The 13646-nt window shown below is 39.1% G+C and overlaps 1 pseudogene; it reads left to right on the top strand.

Annotated features, from left to right (window-relative positions):
* Positions 1-10531: 10531 nt before the first annotated feature.
* Positions 10532-10733, top strand: LOC132365351 (DNA-directed RNA polymerases I, II, and III subunit RPABC4-like; annotated as a pseudogene).
* Positions 10734-13646: the final 2913 nt, after the last annotated feature.

Below are 13646 nucleotides of genomic sequence, written 5' to 3'. Positions count from 1 at the left end.
AGCTTTGTAGTATAGTCTGAAGTCAGGGAGTCTGATTCCTCCAGCTCCGTTTTTTTCCCTCAAGACTGTTTTGGCTATTCGGGATCTTTTGTGTCTCCATACAAATTTTAAGATTTTTTGTTCTAGTTCCGTAAAAAATGCCATTGGTAATTTGATAGGGATTGCATTGAATCTGTAGATTGCTTTGGATAGTATAGTCATTTTCACAATATTGATTCTTCCAATCCAAGAACATGGTATATCTCTCCATTTGTTGGTATCATCTTTAATTTCTTTCATCAGTGTCTTATAGTTTTCTGCATACAGGTCTTTTGTCTCCCTAGGTAGGTTTATTCCTAGGTATTTTATTTGTTTCGTTGCAATGGTAAATGGGAGTGTTTCCTTAATTTCTCTTTCAGATTTTTCATCTTTAGTGTATAGGAATGCAAGAGATTTCTGTGCATTAATTTTGTATCCTGCAACTTTACCAAATTCATTGATTAGCTCTAGTAGTTTTCTGGTAGCATCTTTAGGATTCTCTATGTATAGTACCATGTCATCTGCAAACAGTGACAGTTTCACTTCTTCTTTTCCAATTTGTATTCCTTTTATTTCTTTTTCTTCTCTGATTGCCATGGTGAGGACTTCCAAAACTATGTTGAATAATAGGGATGAGAGTGAATATCCTTGACTTGTTCCTGACCTTAGAGGAAATGCTTTCAGTTTTTCACCATTGAGAATGATGGTTGCTGTGGATTTGTTGTATATGGCCTTTATTATGTTGAGGTAGGTTCTCTCTATGCCCACTTTCTGGAGAGTTTTTATCATATATGGGTGTTGAATTTTGCCAAAAGCTTTTTCTGCATCTATTGAGATGATCCTATATAGTTTTTATTCTTCAATTTGTTAATATGGTGTATCACATTGATTGATTTGCGTATACTGAAGAATCCTTGCATCCCTGGGATAAATTCCACTTGATCATCGTGTATGATCCCTTTTTATGTGTTGTTAGATTCTGCTTGCTAGTATTGTGTTGAGGATTTTTGCATCTATATTCATCAGTGATACTGGTCTGTAATTTTCTTTTTTTGTAGTATCTTTGTCTGGTTTTGGTATCAGGGTGATGGTGGCCTCATAGAATGAGTTTGGGAGTGTTCCTTCCTCTGCAATTTTTTGGAAGAGTTTGAGAAGGATGGGTGTTAGCTCTTCTCTAAATGTCTGATAGAATTCACCTGTGAAGCCATCTGGTCCTGGACTTTTGTTTGTTGGAAGATTTTTAATCACAATTTCAATTTCATTACTTGTGATTTGTCTGTGCATATTTTCCATTTCTTCCTGGTTCAGTCTTGGAAGGTTATACCTTTCTAAGAATTTGTCCATTTCTTCCAGGTTGTCCATTTTATTGTCATAGAGTTGCTTGTAGTAGTCTCTTAGGATGCTTTGTATTTCTGCGGTGTCCATTGTAACTTCTCCTTTTTTCATTTCTAATTTTATTGATTTGAGTCCTCTCCCTCTTTTTCTTGATGAGTCTGGCTAAAGGTTTATCAATTTTGTTTATCTTCTCAAAGAACCAGCTTTCAGTTTTATTGATCTTTGCTATTGTTTTCATTGTTTCTATTTCATTTATTTCTGCTCTGATCTTTATGATTTCCTTCCTTCTACTAATTTTGGGGTTTTTTGGTTCTTCTTTCTCTAGTTCCTTTAGGTGTAAGGTTAGATTGTTTATTTGAGATTTTTCTTGTTTCTTGAGGTAGGCTTGTATAGCTATAAACTTCCCTCTTAGAACTGCTTTTGCTGCATCCCATAGGTTTTGGATCATCATGTTTTCATTCTCATTTGTCTCTAGGTATTTTTTGATTTCCTCTTTGATTTCCTCAGTAATCTCTTGGTTATTTAGTAACATATTGTTTAGCCACAATGTGTTTGTGTTTTTTACGTTTTTTTCCCTGTAATTGATTTCTAATGTCATAGCGTTGTGGTCAGAAAAGATGCTTGATAGGATTTCAATTTTCATAAATTTACTGAGGCTTGATTTGTGACCCAAGATGTAATCTATCCTGGAGAATGGTCCGTGTGCACTTGAGAAGAAAGTGTAATCTGCTGTTTTCAGATGGAATGTCCTATAAATATCAATTAAATCTATCTGGTCTATTGTGTCATTTAAAGCTTGTGTTCCCTTATTAATTTTCTGTTTGGATGAACTGTCCATTGGTGTAAGTGAGGTGTTAAAGTCCCCCACTATTATTGTGTTACGGTTGATTCCCTCTTTTATAGCTGTTAGCAGTTGCCTTATGTATTGAGGTGCTCCTATGTTGGGTGCATATATATTTATAATTGTTATATCTTCTTCTTGGATTGATCCCTTGATCATTATGTAATGTCCTTCCTTGTCTCTTGTAACATTCTTTATTTTAAAGTCTATTTTATCTGATATGAGTATTGCTATTCCATCTTTCTTTTGATTTCCATTTGCATGGAATACCTTTTTCCATCCTCTCACTTTCAGTCTGTATGTGTCCGTAGGTCTGAGGTGGGTCTCTTGTAGACAGCATATATATGGGTCTTGTTTTTGTATCCATTCGGAGAGCCTGTGTCTTTTGGTTGGAGTATTTAATCCATTCACGTTTAAGGTAATTATTGATATGTATGTTCCTATTACAATTTTTTAATTGTTTTGGGGTTTTTTGTAGGTCCTTTTCTTCTCTTGTGTTTCCCACTTAGAGAAGTTCCTTTAGCATTTGCTGTAGAGCTGGTTTGGTGGTGCTGAATTCTCTTAGCTTTTGCTTGTCTGTAAAGCTTTTGATTTCTCCATCGAATCTGAATGAGATAATTGCTGGGTAGGGTAATCTTGGTTGTAGGGTCTTCCATTTCATCACTTTAAGTATATCATGCCACTCCCTTCTAGCTTGTAGAGTTTCTGCTGAGAAATCAGCTCTTAACCTTATGGGAGTTCCCTTGTATGTTATTTGTCATTTTTCCCTTGCTGCTTTCAATAATTTTTCTTTGTATTTAATTTTTGCCAATTTGATTACTATGTGTCTCGGCATGTTTCTCCTTGGGTTTACCCTGTATGGGACTCTCTGTGCTTCCTGGACTTGGGTGGCTATTTCCTTTACCATGTTAGGGAAATTTTCAACTATAATCTCTTCAAATATTTCTGAGGTCCTTTCTCTCTCTCTTCTCCTTCTGGGACCCCTATTATGCGAATGTTGTTGCGTTTAATGTTGTCCCAGAGGTCTCTTAGGCTGTCTTCATTTCTTTTCATTCTTTTTTCTTTATTCTATTCCGCAGCAGTGAATTCCACCATTCTGTCTTCCAGGTCACTTATCCGTCTTTCTGCCAGAGTTATTCTGCAGTTGATTCCTTCCAGTGTATTTTTCATTTCAGTTATTGTATTGTTCATCTCTGTTTGTTTGTTCTTTAATTCTTCTAGATCTTTGTTAAACATTTCTTGCATCTTCTCGATCTTTGCCTCCATTCTTTTCCCGAGGTCCTGGATCATCTTCACTATCATTATTCTGAATTCTTTTTCTGGAAGGTTGCCTACCTCCACTTCATTTAGTTGTTTTTCTGGGGTTTTATCTTGTTCCTTCATCTGGTACATAGCCCTCTGCCTTTTCATCTTGTCTATCTCTCTGTGAATGTGGTTTTTGTTCCACAGGCTGCAGGACTGTAGTTCTTCTTGCTTCTGCTGTCTGCTCTCTGGTGGATGAGGCTATCTAAGAGACTTGTGAACGTTTCCTGATGGGAGGGACTGGTGGTGGGTAGAGCTGGGTGTTGCTCTGGTGGGCAGAGCTCAGTAAAACTTTAATCCGATTGTCTGCTGATGGGTGGACCTGGGTGGGTCCCCTCCCTGTTGGTTGTTTGGCCTGAGGTGACCCAACACTGGAGCCTACCCAGGCTTTTTGGTGGGGCTAATGGAGGACTCTGGGAGGGCTCACACCAAGGAGTACTTCCCAGAACTTTTGCTGCCAGTGTCCTTGTCCTCACGGTGAGACACAGCCACACCCCGCCTCTTCAGGAGACCCTCCAACACTAGCAGGTCGGTCTGGTTCAGTCTCCCCTGCTGTCACTGCTCCTTCCCCTGGGTCCCGATGCGCACACTACTTTGTGTGTGCCCTCCAAGAGTGGAGTCTCTGTTTCCCCCAGTCCTGTCGTAGTCCTGCAATCAAATCCCACTAGCCTTCAAAGTCTGATTCTCTAGGAATTCCTCCTCCCATTGCGAGACCCCCATGTTCGGAAGCCTGACATGGGCTCAGAACCTTCAATCCAGTGGGTGGACTTCTGTGGTATGTGTTCTCCAGTTTGTGAGTCACCCACCCAGGAATTATGGGATTTGATTTTATTGTGATTGCGCCACTCCTACCGTCTCATTCTGGCTTCTCCTTTGTCTTTGGCTGTGGGGTATCTTTTTTGGTTAGTTCTAGTGTCTTCCTGTCAGTGGTTGTTCAGCAGTTAGTTGTGATTCCGGTGGTTTTGCAAGGAGAAGTTGATTTTCAAACTAAGTTCCTGCTTCTCCATTCTCTGGCCATTGATTAAAGCCTGTGCTATTTCAGTCTTAGCATCCATTTTGTTATTGGCTGTGTAAATCCGAATGGTAAAAGAACCCTCCCTGCTAAGGCAGGGGGCTTTGGCTGGGCTAGGGCCCAAGTGGGGGTGAGGTAGAAGATAGATGGGTCCCTGGGTCGAACAGCTGTGTTTGTCAAGTGGAGTAAAATTAAAGCTTTGTTCTCACCCAGACACTCCAAGGACAAAGGTAGTGGCAGAAGCTGAGCTCTGCTGAAGTGAAGAGATAAGATGACCACTGCTAAGGTCAAAGAAAATTTCCCTGTCTGCACATGCACAGGAAGGCTCCTTGGGGGTCAGAAAGGGAGGGGGTGCCACCCCACAATAAGTGTGGACATGCACCCACAGACCTCTGTGGTGGGATCCATCTTAGCAAAAAATTGCACACGCGTAACTTGGTTCAAGATGGCAGAGTAGAAGGATGTGCGCTCACTCCCTCTTGCGAGAGCACCAGAATCACAACTAACTGCTGAACAATCATCAAGAGGAAGACACTGGAACTCACCAAAAAAGATACCCCACATCCAAAGACAAAGGAGAAGCTGCAATGAGACGGAAGGAGGGGTGCAATCACAATAAAATCAAATCCCATAACCACTGGGTGGTGACTCACAAACTGGAGAACAATTATACCACAGAAGTCCACCCACTGGAGTGAAGGTTGTGAGCCCCACGTTAGGCTTCCCAACCTGGGGATCTGGCAATGGGAGGAGGAATTCCCAGTGAATCAGATTTTGAAGGCTAGCAGGATTTGATTGCATGACTTTGACAGGACTAGGGGAAACTGGAGTCTCCACTCTTGGAGGGCACACACAAAGTAATGTGCACATCAGGACCCAGAAGGAAGTAGGAGTGACCCCATAGGAGATTGAACTAGACGTACCTGCTACTGTTAGAGGGTCTCCTGCAGAGGCAGGGGGTGGCTGTGCCTCACCACAGGGACAAGGACACCGGCAGCAGAAGTTCTGGGAAGTACTCATTGGCGTGAGTCCTCCTGGAGTCTGCCATATAGCCCCACCAAAGAGCCTGTAGCCTCCAGTGCTGAGTTGCCTCAGCCCATACAACCAACAAGGAGGGAACTCAGCCCCACCCATCAGCAGACAAGGGGATTAAAGTTTTACTGAACTCTGCCCACCAGAGCAACACCCAGCTCTACCCACCACCAGTCCCTCCCATCAGGAAGCTTGCACAAGCCTCTTAGATAGCCCCATCCACCAGAGGCCAGTCAGCAGAAGCAGGAAGAATGACAATCCTGCAGCCTGTGGAAGGAAAACCACATTCACAGAAAGACAGACAAAATGAAAAGGCAGAGGGCTATGTACCAGATGAAGGAACAAGATAAAACCACAGAAAAACAATTAAATGAAGTGCAGATAGGCAACCTTCCAGAAAAAGAATTCAGAATAGTGATAGTGAAGGTGATACAGGACCTTGGAAAAAGAATGGAGGCAAAGATCAAGAAGATGCAAGAGATGTTTAACAAAGTCCTAGAAGAATTAAATAACAAACACCTAGAAGAATTAAAGAACAAACAAACAGAGATGAACAATACAATAACTGAAATGAAAAATACACTAGAAGGAATCAATAGCAGAATAACTGAGGCAGAAGAACAGATAAATGACCTGGAAGACAGACGGTGGAATTCACTGCTGTGGAACAGAATAAAGAAAAAAGAATGAAAAGATATGAAGACAGGGCTTCCCTGGTGACACAGTGGTTAAGAATCCGACTGCCAATGCAGGGGACACGGGTTTGAGCCCTGGTCTGGGAAGATCCCACATGCCGTGGAGCAACTAAGCCCGTACGCCACAACTACTGAGCCTGCTCTCTAGAGCCTGCAAACCACAACTACTGAAGCCCACGCGCCTAGTGCCCGTGCTCCGCAACAAGAGAAGCCACCACAATGAGAATCCCACACACCGCAACAAAGAGTAGCCCCCGCTCACTCCAACTAGAGAAACGTCGCGTGCAGCAACGAAGACCCAATGCAGCCAAAAATAAATAAATAAAAAATAAATTAAAGTACAGAATCTTTAAAAAAGAAAAAAAAAAAAAATGAAGACAGCCTAAGAGACCTCCGGGACAACATTAAAGGCAGCAACATTCGCATTTTGGGGTCCCAGAAGGAGAAGAGAGAGAGAAAGGACCCAAGAAAATATTTGAAGAGATTATAGTCGAAAACTTCCCTAACATGGGAAAGGAAATAGCCACCCAAGTCCAGGAAGCACAGACAGTCCCAGGCAGGATAAACCAAATGAGAAACACACCGAGACACATAGTAATCAAATTGACAAAAATTAAAGACAAAGAAAAATTGTTAAAAGCAGCAAGGGAAAAATGACAAATAACATACAAGGGAACTCCCATAAGGTTAACAGCTGGTTTCTCAGCAGAGACTCTACAGGCCAGAAGGGAGTGGCACGATATATTTAAAGTGATGAAAGTGAAGAACCTACAACCAAGATTACCCTACCCAGCAAGTATCTCATTCAGATTCGACGGAGAAATCAAAAGCTTTACAGACAAGCAAAAGCTAAGAAAATTCAGCTCTACAACAAATGCTAAAGGAACTTCTCTAAGTGGGAAACAGAAGAGAAGAAAAGGACTTACAAAAACAAACCCAAAACAATTAAGAAAATGGTAATAGGAACATACATATCGATAATTACCTTAAATGTGAAAGGATTAAATGCTCCAACCAAAAGATACAGGCTTGCTAAATGGATACAAAAACAAGACCCATATATATGCTGTGTACAAGAGACCGACTTCAGTCTTAGGGACACATACAGACTGAAAGTGAGGGGATGGCAAAAGATATTCCATGCAAATGGAAATCAAATGAAAGCTGGAGTAGCAATGCTCATATCAGATAAAATAGACTTTAAAATAAAGAATGTTACAAGAGACAGGAAGGACACTACATAATGATCAAGGGATCAATCCAAGAAGAAGATATAACAATTATAAATATATATGCACCCAACATAGGAGCACCTCAAAACATAAGGCAACTGCTAACAGCTATAAAAGAGGAAATCAACAGTAACACAATAATAGTGGGGGGCTTTAACACCTCACTTACACCAATGGACAGATCATCCAGACAGAAAATTAATAAGGAAACACAAGCTTTAAATGACACAATAGAACAGATAGATTTAATTGATATTTATAGGACATTCCATCTGAAAACAGCAGATTACACTTTCTTCTCAAGTGCACACGGACCATTCTCCAGGATAGATTACATCTTGGGTCACAAATCAAGCCTCAGTAAATTTAAGAAAATTGAAATCATATCAAGCATCTTTTCCGACCACAATGCTGTTAGATTAGAAGTAAATTACAGGGAAAAAAAACGTAAAAAACACAAACATGTGGAGGCTGAACAATATGTTACTAAATAACCAAGAGATCACTGAAGAAATCAAAGAGGAAATGAAAAAATACCTAGAGACAAATGACAACTAAAACACGATGATCCAAAACCTATGGGATGTAGCAAACACAGTTCTAAGAGGGAAGTTTATGGCTATACAAGCCTACCTCAAGAAACAAGAAAAATCTCAAATAAACAATCTAACCTTACACCTAAAGGAACTAGAGAAAGAAGAACCAAAAAACCCCAAAATTAGTAGAAGGAAGGAAATCATAAAGATCAGAGCAGAAATAAATGAAATAGAAACAATGAAAACAATAGCAAAGATCAATAAAACTGAAAGCTGGTTCTTTGAGAAGATAAACAAAATTGATAAACCTTTAGCCAGACTCATCAAGAAAAAGAGGGAGAGGACTCAAATCAATAAAATTAGAAATGAAAAAAGGAGAAGTTACAATGGACACCGCAGAAATACAAAGCATCCTAAGAGACTACTACAAGCAACTCTATGACAATAAAATGGACAACCTGGAAGAAATGGACAAATTCTTAGAAAGGTATAACCTTCCAAGACTGAACCAGGAAGAAATGGAAAATATGCATAGACAAATCACAAGTAATGAAATTGAAATTGTGATTAAAAATCTTCCAACAAACAAAAGTCCAGAACCAGATGGCTTCACAGGTGAATTCTATCAGACATTTAGAGAAGAGCTAACACCCATCCTTCTCAAACTCTTCCAAAAAATTGCAGAGGAAGGAACACTCCCAAACTCATTCTATGAGGCCACCATCACCCTGATACCAAAACCAGACAAAGATACTACAAAAAAAAGAAAATTACAGACCAATATCACTGATGAACATAGATGCAAAAATCCTCAACACAATACTAGCAAGCAGAATCCAACAACACATAAAAAGGGATCATACACCATGATCAAGTGGGATTTATCCCAGGGATGCAAGGATTCTTCAGTATACGCAAATCAATCAATGTGATACACCATATTAACAAATTGAAGAATAAAAACTATATAGGATCATCTCAATAGATGCAGAAAAAGCTTTTGGCAAAATTCAACACCCATATATGATAAAAACTCTCCAGAAAGTGGGCATAGAGAGAACCTACCTCAACATAATAAAGGCCATATACAACAAACCCACAGCAATCATCATTCTCAATGGTGAAAAACTGAAAGCATTTCCTCTAAGGTCAGGAATAAGACCAGGATGTTCACTCTCACCACTATTATTCAACATAGTTTTGGAAGTCCTCGCCATGGCAATCAGTTAAGAAAAAAAAATAAAAGGAATACAAATTGGAAAAGAAGAAGTGAAACTGTCACTGTTTGCAGATGACATGATACTATACATAGAGAATCCTAAAGATGCCACCAGAAAACTACTAGAGCTAATTAATGAATTTGGTAAAGTTGCAGGATACAAAATTAATGCACAGTAATCTCTTGCATTCCTATACACTAATGATGAAAAATCTGAAAGAGAAATTGAGGAAACAATTCCATTTACTCTTGCAACAAAAAGAATAAAATACCTAGGAATAAACCTTCCTAAGGTGGTAAAAGAACTGTACTCAGAAAACTGGAAGACACTGATGAAAGAAATCAAAGACGACACAGATGGAGAGATATACCATGTTCTTGGATTGGAAGAATCAGTATTGTGAAAATGAATACACTACCCAAAGCAATCTACAGATTCAATGCAATCCTTATCAAATTACCAGTGGCATTTTCTGCAGAACTAGAACACAAAGTCTTAAAATTTGTATGGAGACACAAAAGACCCTGAATAGCCAAAACAATATATTTTTTGTTTTTTTTAATTTTTAAAAATTTTTGGCTGCGTTGGGTCTTCATTGCTGTGCGCGGGCTTTCTCTGGTTGTGGCGAGTGGGGGCTACTCTTTGTTGAGGTGCGCGGGCTTCTCATTGTAGTGGCTTCTCTTGTTGCAGAGCACAGGCTCTAGGCACATGGGCCTCAGTAGTTGTGGCATGTAGGCTGAGTAGTTGTGTCACGTGAGCTCTAGAGCACAGGCTCAGTAGCTGTGTTGCATGAGCTTAGTTGCTCCATGGCATGTGTGATCTTCCTGGGTCAGGGTGCGAACCCATGTCCCCTGCATTGGTAGGCAGATTCTTAACCACTGCGCCACCAGGGAAGCCCTGCCAGAGCAATCTTGAGGGAAAAAAACGGAGCTGGAGGAATCAGACTCCCTGACTTCAGACTATACTACAAAGGTACAGTAATCAAGACAATGTGGTACTGGCACAAAAACTGAAATATAGATCAATGGATTAGAATAGAAAACCCAGAGATAAACCCACGCACCTATGGTCAACTAATCTATGACAGAGGAGGCAAGGATATACAATGGAGAAATGACAGTCTCTTCAATAAGTGGTGCTGGGAAAATTGGACAGCTACATGTAAATGAATGAAATTAGAACACTCCCTAACACCATACACAAAAATAAACTCCAAATGGATGAAGGACCTAAATGTTAAGACTGGACACTATAAAACTCTTAGAGGGGACACAGCCATGAGTCGGAATCTGTTTGCAAGCACAGAGAAGTTTCTCCATGTTACATGGGTACAACAATGGACACCCAGAAGGACGTTCAACGCCCAAAGCAGCAGCCAATGATATATATCTGTGGAGAATGTCACACAGAAAATGAAATAAAATCAAGGAATCCAATCTGATGCACAGAATGTGGATACAGAATAATGCACAAGAAAAGGACTAAAAGATTGGTGGTTTTTGATGCTTGATGAAACACGAAATTCAGAGGAATATCTTCATTTGTGTTTTGATTTGCTGTTAATGTTGTATAGCTTTTGATTAGTGTACTTTATGAATACAACTATACACACATGATTTCATTTTAAAAGCCATATTGTATTTAGGTATCTACTAATACTTTATATAAGGATATTATTTTTTGTTCAGTTACATGGTTTGTAATTTAATTTTATCATATATGTAATCTGACACACAATGAAGGTTAAAAGTGCTTCCCCAAACTACACTTTAATCAAAACCTAGAATCATCTGGGACCCTTGTTAAAAATGAAGTTTGCTAGGGCTCTCTAAAGATCTGATTAAGTAAGTTCCTAGGAAACCACTGTTTTACATCACCAATTGTTTGTAAACTCTCCAGCATCATTTTGTATAGAGTATACCAATGCACTTACTGTCAGTGTGCATATCTCATTTTAAGTTATAATTTTCATTTGTTAACTTGGCATAGGCGTTTCTGTATTTGTATATAATGCTTGACTATTTTTTAAATCTTTGGCAAGGGAAAAGAAACTTTAATGGTTGCTTTCTGTAAGGCAAAGTCAATCCCAAGTAAAGTGGATGAAGCAGACTATTAAGGCAGGTGCAATTTCCCAGGCATAATCATTCATTAAGGTAAAAAAGTCTGCTTTCAGGATATTAAAAAAATGAGTTGGTTTACACTGAATTGTTGGATGACTGTTTAAAGCTTTTGCCTTGATCTTAGGGATATGGATGCTCAGATACTCCATCTGTTCCAGGATTCGATTAGATATATTTCAACTTTGTTAATAGCTTTGTGTGTCTTTCACATTCAAAGTATTAACTGTACCATTAAAAAAAAAAGACTTATTTCTACTATCATCCTCAAATAGCAAGTTCTATAAATTTATTATGTGCTATACAAAGTACTACCATACTCAAGATTTTTAAAGAGTGCTTCCTTGGTCCAGGTTTTCCTGGACCATGGCTTTCATAATCTTGTAATTCTGCCATGTTCCTTCTTGAACTTGTCCTTTCTATACAAAAGAGTCCCAGTAAATATCTCTTTACAACCACAACAACAACAACAAAAAAACTCTTAGTGGAAAACATAGGAAGAACATTCTTTGACATAAATCACAGCAAGATCTTTTTTGACCCATCTTCTAGAGTAATGGAAATAAAAAACAAAAATAAACCAATGGGACCTAATGAAACTTAAAAGCTTTTGCACAGCAAAGGAAACAGTAAACAAGACGAAAAGACAACCCTCAGAATGGGAGAAAATATTTACAAACGAAGCAATTGACAAAGGATTAATCTCCAAAATATACAAACAGCTCATGCAGCTCAAAATTAAAAAAACAAACAACCCAATCAAAAAATGGGCAGAAGACCTAAATAGACATTTCTCCAAAGCAGACATACAGACGGCCAAGAGACACATGAAAAGCTGCTCAACATCAATAATTATTAGAGAAATGAAAATTAAAACTACAATGAGGTATCACCTCACACTGGTTAGAATGGGCATCATCAGAAAATCTATAAACAAGAAAAGCTGGAGAGGGTGTGGAGAAAAGGGAACCCTCTTGCCCTGTTGGTGGGAAGGTAAATTGATACAGCCACTATGGAGAACAGTGTGGAGGTTCCCTAAAAAGTAAAAATAGAATTACCATATGACCCAGCAATCCCACTACTGGGCATATACCCAGAGAAAACCATAATTCAAAAAGACACATGCACCCCAGTGTTCACTGCAGCACTATTTACAATAGCCAGGTCATGGAAGCAACCTAAATGCCCATCGACAGACGAATGGATAAAGAAGATGTGGTTCATATATAGAATGGAAAATTATTCAGCCATAAAAAGGAACGAAACTGGGTCATTTGTAGAGACATGGATGGACCTAGAGACTGTCATACAGAGTGAAGTAAGTCAGAAAGAGGAAGACAAATATTGTATATTAATGCATATATGCGGAATCTAGAAAAATCGTACAGATGAACCAGTTTGTAAGAAATAGAGACACAGATGTAGAGAAAAAATATATGGACGCCAAGGAGGGAAAGTGGTGGGGTGGGGGTGGTGGTGGGATGAATTGGGAGACTGAGATTGACATATATACACTAATATGTATAAAATGGATAACTAATAAGAACCTGCTATATAAAAAAATAAAAATAAAATAAAATTCAAAAAATAAAACATTTCTATACAAAAATAATAATAAATAAATTTTTTTTAAAAGTTGTGCACGCATGTTGGGGAGGGTCCTGGGACCAGTCAGGTGTGAAAAAAGAAACGAGATAATTAGCCAAAGGTAAACAAAGACCCGGAAGGACTGTCCTATTTAAATATTAATTTAAATCACTTCATTACTGCACTCTTTGTTCAGGACGCCCATAAGCTTTCTCTCTGGGTATGTATTTCTGCCTAGTTCCTGTCTTAAATAAACAAACTGTTTATGCTCTGTGTGCTCTCCCATACCTTGTACTGTGTCTCTAATAATAAACTTTGTACCTATTTTTACAGTTTTTGCCTCCTTGAAACATTCTTGCTTTCAACTGGGGGAAAGGGCCAGGGCCACTTTCTTTCTAGCCTCTAGTCTAGCAGCTAGGATTCCTGGTTTTCATCCAGGCTACCCAGGTCCAATTCCTGGGCAGGGAACTAAGATCTCTCTTCAGGACTGCTCACTGCTGTTTCTCCGAGACCAATTAGACCAACTCAGTAACACAAACCCATCAAAATCACTGTCATTCAAGGCCTGATCATTTCTCACACCATTGCAATAGCTGCCTCTTCTTCTACCCTGTCCTTCTTCTATGTATTTTCAGGATCTCTCTTTTTCTGTCTTGTTTTTGTTGTCATTATTGTTCTTTTGTTGCCTTTTGTTGTTGTTGTTAAGGAAGGTAAATTTA

Source organism: Balaenoptera ricei, chromosome 4 (assembly GCF_028023285.1).
Source record: "Balaenoptera ricei isolate mBalRic1 chromosome 4, mBalRic1.hap2, whole genome shotgun sequence".
In the NCBI taxonomy this organism is placed as follows: domain Eukaryota; kingdom Metazoa; phylum Chordata; class Mammalia; order Artiodactyla; family Balaenopteridae; genus Balaenoptera; species Balaenoptera ricei.
Note: the sequence above shows the minus strand (reverse complement) of the source record. Positions and strands in the feature narration are given on the sequence as shown.